Source organism: Amblyomma maculatum, chromosome 7 (assembly GCF_055883805.1).
Source record: "Amblyomma maculatum isolate TAMU_Amacu chromosome 7, ASM5588380v1, whole genome shotgun sequence".
Classification (NCBI taxonomy): Eukaryota; Metazoa; Arthropoda; class Arachnida; order Ixodida; family Ixodidae; genus Amblyomma; species Amblyomma maculatum.
The window spans coordinates 123,724,325-123,731,893 of NC_139350.1; the positions used below are offsets into that span (position 1 = coordinate 123,724,325).

The 7,569-nt window shown below is 43.8% G+C and overlaps 1 pseudogene; it reads left to right on the forward strand.

The window, feature by feature from the left end:
- The first annotated feature begins 677 nt into the window (after positions 1 to 677).
- LOC146184621 (uncharacterized) lies at positions 678 to 5,166 on the forward strand (annotated as a pseudogene).
- Positions 5,167 to 7,569: the final 2,403 nt, after the last annotated feature.

The window sequence follows — 7,569 nt, forward strand, 5'->3', positions numbered from 1 at the left end:
AAAAAAATTAGTATCAGCTTAGGCGATATTAAGGAGTTGTCATCTGGAGGAGGTACTCGTTTGTCAGCACTCGATTAAAACCGCTAAAAAGTCATGGTTTAAAAATAATTGAAAAAATAAAGCAAAATATATGGAAAGTCACTTAAGCCACGGCTTTAAGAGCACACGAAGCGACGGCGGTAATGGCTTACGTCTAGGGCTCTCCTTGAGAATCATACTTCACGAACATGCAATTTTCTAATAGCTTAATCACTGACCGCTTTATTTGGGTCTCTGTTATCTCAAACATACTCATCAGCATAGAGTCGCAAGCTATCACATCATATGAAAGGCTACCCTGCGTAAGTATGGATCACCTGCTTTACCAAGCTGCACGAACGTATAGACATTTGCATCCGCAAACTCGAACCAGGGAGTAAGAAAACTCGATTTTGCCGCCTGGTATCGAGAGTAGCGGATGCCACAGGGTTACCCGTTGCCGCTGGACTGTTGCATGTGAGGAGCCTCCCGGTTGTTAATCATGGCGTGTGATCGCTCTCCTAGCCCCTGTCCGTGTTTACGTTACATTTGAGATGGCGTACAGCCACCAGTTCTCAACTGGCCAGCACTACGCCATGTTCGGTTGTACGTACAACCAGAAGCAAAAAATTTCTGCGAGAAAATAAGTGTGCGGGACCATGGCGTGCTGCAAGGTGAATGCGGTTGCAACGTGCTTCTCTTGCATAGAGTTCCGTCAGATCCAGTACTAAGAAATAGGTGAATTAACGCTATTAACCGCAAGAATTTCGTTCCCAGCGAGTCATCGCGAGTGTGTTCGAAGCACTTAGTAGACGGCAAGAGGACTGAGTTGAACCCCGTGTCAATTCTAAGCCTCGGGTATGCGAGAAAGGTAAGGTGTGCGGGATGTTAAGATTTTTATTGTAACTAACGCCAGAAATACGTTCGTTTCACGGACTGAAAGGGCGGAGACTCATAGTTAAGCACGACTGCGGGCCGCCAAGCGAAAATGTTTGTGAGAAAGTGCTTTGATCGGCTACAGTGGTTGTTTACGTTTTGGGTTTTCAGAAAAAAAAAAAAACTTGGCAGCAGCGTCCAGATCAGTTAGCGTTCGTACGAGTGCAGATCATGGCAGTGACCCCGTTTGCGGGGAAGACTCCAGCGCAATTGGTAAATACTTCTGCCGTTCGGTTTAACTCGCCAAAGAAACGAGCTCACGTTTTCTCGAGTATTCGCAGGAAAATGAAGGCCCACTCGCTGGGCATGGTACTGGCACTGCTTGCGGTGAAGACTCTCCTGCGCAAATTGTGTGTACTTCTGCTGTCCGTTTTAATTCGGCAACGAAATGAGCTCATGTTTTCTTCCTTGTTTGCCGGAAAATGAAGACCCACACGCTGGGCTGAACTTGTGCGCTGTCGGCATCCTACAGGTGAACTCTCAAGTACTAACGCTTCACTGCGCGCGGAATGAAATCGGTGGCGTCGCGAGGGGAGAAGTTCTGCAGAAATTTGGCGCCGATTTACGATTTTTGCAGCAACATTTACTTTGGGTGTATAAGCCATGGTTCGAGAGGCTAGCTTGTGCAGTCGTGGATACAGCTTCGGCGCTTTTGCGCTCGCGCTCTTTGACATTGCATGCAAAATACTGCAAAGGCCTGGAGCAAAAGATTGCTGCCGTGAGACGTTAGCTCAACGTCACCACCTGTACAATTCTCATCGCGGCACTTAACGCCAGCTATCCTATGTTACTACTTTGAGGTGTGTGCCGTCCAGTTTGTACATTGAATTGATGTTTTACATGCACTAAATGAGACGTGCACGGTTTCAACACAAATGAAAATGTCATAATGGAGAGATGTTATTGTTAATGACGCAGTTCTGAACCTGCAGTCGACAAAATAGACAGTTCTTTCACAAAATTATCTGTATTTCCATGTTAAACAGTTAAAGAAAGCACAAGTTTGCAGCTCTTGTACTCACAGAGGCTATGTGTGCAACTAAAATAAGACTGCACAAAAACAGTCATGAAGTTTTATTTCAGACACCCTACATGCAGCTGCTGCTTCTGACATTCAGAATGTGGTGAGCAGGAGCACATATGTGAAGTAGAAATGTCATCGCACCAGTCGCTCAGCACATGGTTTTTGGTGTTATGTACAGACAGGGTGCATGCATGGCAATAATTAGCGATTCAGTACTCTGGGTGCGCAAGATGTTTTTATTTCATATGCCTGGCACAGTACTTGTAGCTTGTCCTCGGAGAAGTACCGTGCACAGTGAGCAACAGTGCATGCCGGAAACGAGTGTAGAAAGGTTTTGCCGGACCTCATTGTAAGAAATTACAGCCAAATATAATTTTACTGCCTCTGTATGATCTCAGACTGCATAAATAACCGTATTTGGTGACACACTGCACTCTGCTTACATAACAACAGTTTTTTTTTTATTCCAGAACTCAGAATCAGTTCACGACATGCCACCTCTGAACAGTCTTGTGAATGATGACCAAGAGTGCATAGATGAAGGGAGTATAACACTTTTCAACTACCTGTATGCACATGTTGCAGTTGTAATTTTGCTCAACAATGAGCTTTTTTTTTTATTCCAGACATCAGAGGGGGTCAATGACCGTCCACCTGCGCTCAGTCCGGAATATGATAACCAGCAGGGCATGAGTGAAGAGAGAACTCTTTTAAACTCTATGTATGTGCATGTTCCAGTTGTAATGTTGCTCAACAAGGGTTTTGTTTGATTGCAAACAAAACTACCTTCTATCTGACAAGGGACATGTGTCAAGTAAAACTGATCAGTTTAATGAACATTTACTGCATATGCACTTCCTGTGCATAACAAATAAAAAACACTGTACAAGAGTGAGTGTTCGTATGTGATCGGGGCCGGCCTTATCTCATTCAGCGCCCGGTGCAAACCCCTGCCAACGCCCCCCCCCCCTCCCCCCCTCAGTCATCAAACTCCTCTGTTCTTTATATTTACCTGTTCTCTATTCATTTCTCTTTTATTTTGGTTGGGGGGTGGACACTTGAAATTAAAACGAAATTGTTTTGACAGTACGCACCTGCTTGCAAATTTTCTTTTGTTTTCGCTCTTTAGTTCATATCTCCCTGCAAAATTCACGCAGCTCGCCCAGTGACAGAAAAAAAAACGCAAAAGAGACGGGCACAGACAAACAGCACAGTGAAGTTTCTTCAAACCCTCCCCCTCTCCCGCCCCCTTACTTCGCGGAGCTTTTGCAAGAGAGAGCCGTGCAGACATTCCAGTGTTCTACAAAAGGAGGTGCGAACCACGCCATGTCCCGAGGCCTTCCCAGGCGGTTTTTGGAAAGGCCCGCTCCCCCTTCGCAACCCTAGTTTTGAGGGTTCTGCAAGCAAGCATGTTGCTTCTCTTACTTGAAAGAGCACGTGGCTAATCTCTTTTGTGAAGGACAAAAGACAAGAATGCGGCTGGACGGAGAGATGAGGGGGGAGAGGGGGGAGCTCTCAGTGCAAATCGGCGCCTCCTTCATACTGGCGACCTCTGTGACCGCACTGCTCGCTCACCCCAATAGGCCGGCACTCTATGTGATGATACCTCACATGTGTTTGGTAGTGCTGTAAGGCCAGTAGAGTGTTCCAGTTTAAGGTGATAGTTAATTTTGGTTATCAGTTGCTTTCTGGTCAGGTTCTCGAAGGCTGCTGTGGTAGATGTGTGCTCTCCTGTCCACATCTGGTTTCTTGCGTTCATATCTTCCTGAAAAATTAACAATATTAAAGAAAGGCATTTATCTAAGATAAGGGGTGTTCCTCTATTTTTTGTCTTAGTGTATAAGCCCAACCCTTCCTCCTTTTTTTCACATGGTGCCATTAATCAGTGCGCAACGCCGTTTCCAAAATGTGCAGAGAAGACCGACATTATTTTGTTTATATGCCCCATCTCTTACATTCTTCATGTTTGGGCCTTCATGACTGAGCTTTCGGTGCTCGTCGGAATTCAAGCCACAGTGGGAATAAAAGCCAATCTTTTTTGTTAGGAAATCTGCTTGGATATGTTTTTCTTTTCAAATGCATTTCCAGCGTTACATAATTTGCCCGATTTAAAATTGTGGGCAGTCTCTCAATTGACATAGCGTATAAAAAAACTAACATTGAAATGAAAGGGAGACCAATCAAAAAAGGACAAGGATCAGAGGAGATATGTACATCACGACAACTCATTGTGGCATACGCGCCTCTAATCGTTTTTTTTATTGGTCTCCCTTTCATAACAATGTACCAACTGACCCAGATATCTACTCTGGAACATAACATTGAAACTTGATGCACTTCGAAGCAGTTTGATGTCGCATTTTGTTATATTTAATATAGGATGCTAATGCACAGTTGTCTACGGCTGCTCAATTTTTTTCAATTTTGTCTTTTCTAAAGTATCTAAACATGACAAGTCTACACAGTGGGAAAAAGACCCTAATTATGGCCACTGTTACGCACAGCTGCCTCCTGTTGGGACTCTGCGACAGTCATTTGCCAAGAATTCGACTAGAGGTGACATCCTATTTTACACTGGACTATCAGAACGAGCCTTCCGCAACCTGCTGACGACCATTTCCATGCTCGCTAAAAAGCCTAGTATTTTGTTTAGAGAAGACCAGTTGTTATGTCTGATGAGACTACGTCTTGGCTTGCTATACGGCCACCTAGCTATAATTTTTCGAATTTCTTTGTCAAGCGCTGGAAACCAGTTTAGGTACATGCTTGGCATACTGCGTAAGGCAATGCAAAAAAATGCCACATGGCTTCCAAAAAGCTATGTCTGAAATAACATGTCTGAGTCATTTATAGAGAGTGGGTATGGCCAAACCGCCTGTATCTTGGACTGTACAGAGGTGATGCTGCAGCGTCCCAAAAAGCTGATGCCCATGGCTCAAACGTGTAGCAACTATAAGACCCAAAATACAGTGAAGTTTCTAGTGGCCCTGTCACCTAGTGGTTTAATTATATTTGTTATAAAGGCCTATGGAGGCCGTACCTCAGACGTATTCATAACACGCGACTGTGGCATCGGGGATTACTTCATCAGTGAGGACAAAACTATGCCTAACCGTGGATTCACGCTTGATGAGGAGCTGCAAGTGCAAGGTGTTCGGCGGAACAAACCAGCTTTCACGACAATTTAGTGCTCAACATTTACGAACATTGTAATCAAGCCCTAGACCAGCCTCTGTCATGTTTTCCTTTCCTTCAAACTGCTGTTAGTCGGAGACGGTTTGTTATCTATTTTCGTTTTTCTAGAGTACTATTATCTCATTTTCTCTAATCCAAGCGTCTACCTTGTCTCCCCTTGCCTACCCTCATTTCTGTAGCAAACTGTTCTCTCTTCAATCTTTTTGAGGCGGTAAGTATTACCAGGATGTACATGTTATATATGCATATTTGTTTACATTGGTAAGCCATTTTTTCAAAAAAGCTTCAACTGGGGCACATTGCTATTGTGAGATGGCACAGCTACACTGCTGAAAGAAAATGGGGTGCAAGGGCATGGACAAAAAGTATATCAACTCAAAGTTTCATGAATGGCTGCTTTCCTTTGTACATGTGCTGTGCAAGAAAATGCATAAGAACCATGTTCCCAACAAGTGCACATGACGCTTTTTTATCCCACGCTAAAAATTTGTATTTCGTCAATGGTAAATTGCACCGAAAGCTGCCTGATCCACCTTCTATTTTCTGTTCTGACAGTATGCCTGTAATAATTCTCAACGCACCTAATCTCTCGTTTTGAGCAGGATATGAATATTCTCAAACAGTGGTGGTGCATTTGCACTGCACGCAGTGTGCTATTCAATTGCTCAGAAATGTACCATCTTCAAATACCTGCCTCTGATCCCTGGATTGTTCAAAGCTTACATTAGACATATCGGTAATCATTTCAGTGAATGTCTTATAAGCGGTGAAAAGTAATTTGTTAAGTATTCAACATATTAATGTATGCTTCCTTTTTATGCAGGAAAAAGCAACTCACGTAGGCCGAAGTCACAGCGACAAGGCGCATGGCCTCGGTTAGAATTCATGTTGAACGAGAAATTAACGGTGCCCGCATTAAAGTAAAAGCACATTACAAGTGGCAAAGTGCGAGGTACCCTGACTTGTTAGTGAAGTCAGTAACGTTAGGCTTTGATCTACACAGGTGGTAGGATGGCATTTGTATTGGCTACATATACAGAGTACTGCACATAGCCATAGTAAAAAATGCCTTTACCAGGAATTTTGAAGAGATGATAATATGGCGACTCTTCCTGGAGTTTTCTGATGTCCTATACAGAGGGGGGGGGGGGGGGGGGGGGAGGGGGGACACTGGCCTGCGACATTTGGAAAGGACACTGTCTCTTGTATTTGTCTCCAACCTGAATGTAATGTCTTCAAGCGCACCTGGCTCAACATTGCGCTTCGTTCCTCGGTTCCACAGCGCTGCTTGACCAGTGCAAGATGTGGCAGTGAGGCCTTGAAAAAGAGCCACGTCAATCTTCTTTCGTAGCATAGCTTCTATCATGACTGCAGACTTTGTCTTTGCCGGCCATACATGAGCATCCAGCAGTGATGACTTCACCATCTCTCCTTGCACGAATCCACACATTTTTTGCAGCAACACTGAGAGACTGTGAGGGGCATACAGTGCACTTGACATAAATATTGAATGATCAAGCAGCTTCCCCACCTATCCACTATGTAAATAGTTGTACCACTGTAGCTATTTGTAATTCTTTACAGCCTGGAAATCACAGGCTTTCGAGCTGACGATGGGGTAGATAATATCTTGTGCTCTCCCAGAAGGCCATTGTCGGATATCTTCTGACCATGCTGTGACATTATCTGGATGGTCATATGTGCTGTTATCTAAAAACGAAGCAAAGCAAAACAGCATATTAGCATTACATGTTGATATCTTCTATATTAATAAAACTTGTCAATGAAAACTTCACTTTTTGATCAAAATGTATTGTCAAGCACCACTGACAGAAAAGTCTCAAAAGTGCAGCAACAAGCAGCAATGGATATGAAGCAAAACATCATATGTATGTCCACAGTTGAATCGCACTTGCCTACAGCACCCGAGGATTGCGGTGAGAAGGAATTAAAGAGAAATTCTAAAACAAGTATTTATTTTACTTTTAATACCCATGCTCTCGTGAAACAGCAGTTATGCCAACCTCACAGGCACAAACACATTCACCCTTATAAAGCAGCTGAGTAAAAAGTTGGCACCACAAAGTTGGCTTCGCACCACACCACTCGAGCGCTCTAAAGAAGTGCGATGGCCTCTGTGCTGTCAAACTTTATTTCTTGTACCTTGCAATCGAATGATGCTCATTGAAGCTTAACACAGCTATCATTAAGTTTGGCAAGCACTCCTTTGTTTACTGATGATGACAAACACTGTACGCTATCTCACATTTATAGTCTGGTTAACTATTTCAAGAAGAAAAACACTGCCTTTTTCACGATGTCACAAGTGCCACATGCCACATTTTAATGAGCCCCAATTTCAAGCAAACCGGCAGCAGTGTGGCAGACAGAAAGTT